Below are 1,984 nucleotides of genomic sequence, written 5' to 3'. Positions count from 1 at the left end.
CGAGTGTAAACAGTGGAAATGCCTACCTCAGGGGTTGGGGAGGGGATAAAAGAGATCGCGTCTATGATGGCTCGTCGTCACTCTCAGTTTGACTGGGTTTGGAATCTCCCGAGACACAAACCCTGGGTGTGGCCAGGAAGGTGTTTCTAGAGAAGTTTAACTGGGCAAGAAAGACCCACCCTGTTTTCTGGTGTGGGTGGCACCGTACCACAGACTGGGGTACTGAAAAAAAAAAAGAGGGGGAAACAGGAGGCTACTTGACTTACCAGCATTCTCTCTCTGTTTCCTAACTACGTGTGTGTTGTGATATCTGCTCCGTGCTCCCAGCACTCTGATGGACTGTGCTCCCTCAAACTCTAAGCAAAAGCAAGCCCTCCCTTCCCTAGGTTGCTTGTCACAGATGGTGCCACGTCAATGAGACAGGAGTCCGTCAACAGAAAGCACTGGTTTGTAGACATATCCCTGAAGGTCACGGGCACACCGGACCTCAAGTCACCACTGTGTTCTGCTGGGAAACTGTGAACACCGGAGACCGGATGAGTCCTGCATGCCATCCCTAGGAGGCCTAGGAACTCTAGGGAAAGGTCACTAAAAAGTCCGGGGGTGGGGGTGGAGCATCCATGGCTGTCTTAGATGCACACCTGTGCATAGACATGGCTGGAAATGCAACCCACTGTTAGAGTGTTTGCCTACCATAAGCAAGGCCCTTGATCCAGCCTCCAGCAAAAACAGCAGAGCAAAAAACCAGTACGCACTGGTTAGACAATTCAGTGTTCATAAGGCAGGAGGCAGGGCAATTTGTCATGACAGCGTGACTCAGTCTCTCCTAACCGACACAAGGTATTTTTGGCAAATTACAATAATGTAATTTGCCTGTCCACAGGCAAATCTTTATGGCGATAACTCCTCTGTTCTGTGTGACTCATGGCCTGCTGTCAGTGAAGTCCACAGCTCCCTCCTCGGCTTCCCTGCTTCGTCTCAAACCTGGCCTTCCAGCCCATGGCTTCAGTAACAAAACCCAAGGGTTATACTGTGCAGCCGGGGTCCTTGAACATCGGAGATGACTGTTTCTCATCTATGGTATTTGTGTCTTATCCAGGCGTCACTTCCCTGAGCCATGCCCTGCAGAATGTGTATAATGGAGAGAAACTGGAAAGGCCCGAGTGGCTCCCAGAATGGTATTGAGTAAATTAATCATTGTGATCAATAAACCAAAGTGCCAGGCAGGTGTCAAGGGGGCAAAGAAGACTGGTATGTATTGACACAGACAGGGAAGGTTATGTGTCTAATCTATAAGGTAGTCCATGTCTCTGTTGATACCACTTAAAGTATTCTATATTTACAGAACCCCTGGGGATGTACTGACTAGGGCAATGGCCTTTGCTCTGTATGGAGGCAGACAGCTGGGGTGGAATGGGGAAGCATTTCCTCATTTGCTACACTGTGGGTCTTTGTACAAGAAGCGTTTTGTTCTGTGTGTGATAGCAACAGCAATGCCCAAGGCGCATTGAGCTAAGGGCCGGGAGGTGCTACAAAGTTTGTTATAAAGCCATGCCAAAGATTCGTGTGAATTCCACTCTGTGCGTTAGGAAAACCAAGGCACTTGAGATCGTGACATCTGCCAAAAGTCATGATGGAAGTGAGTGTCCGCTTTGGGGTTTGTACCCGAGTAGTTTAGTTCTGTGATGTGTGCTCTTAAACACTGCACCACTATCCAAATTAGTGTGATCATCGAAAGCCTCTTCCTCAAGGCAGTTCAACCTCGGGCCTGTGATGTCACTTCTGGCCATATTGTTCATCCAACAAAGAGTCACTGAATACTGACAACGGGCACAAGGCCTGCAGGGACATAGCCGAGAATACAAGTTATCGGATCACAGCCTTGCCACCCATAGGAGAAGAAAACAATTGGAATGTGTACAAAGACACGTCTGATAACGATTCTGAGGGAAGGAAAGACATGCCCGGCCTGGGGAGTAGGGTG

The sequence above is a fragment of the Myodes glareolus genome, chromosome 26 (assembly GCF_982192425.1).
Source record: "Myodes glareolus chromosome 26, mMyoGla1.1, whole genome shotgun sequence".
In the NCBI taxonomy this organism is placed as follows: domain Eukaryota; kingdom Metazoa; phylum Chordata; class Mammalia; order Rodentia; family Cricetidae; genus Myodes; species Myodes glareolus.
This window is presented reverse-complemented; position numbering follows the sequence as displayed.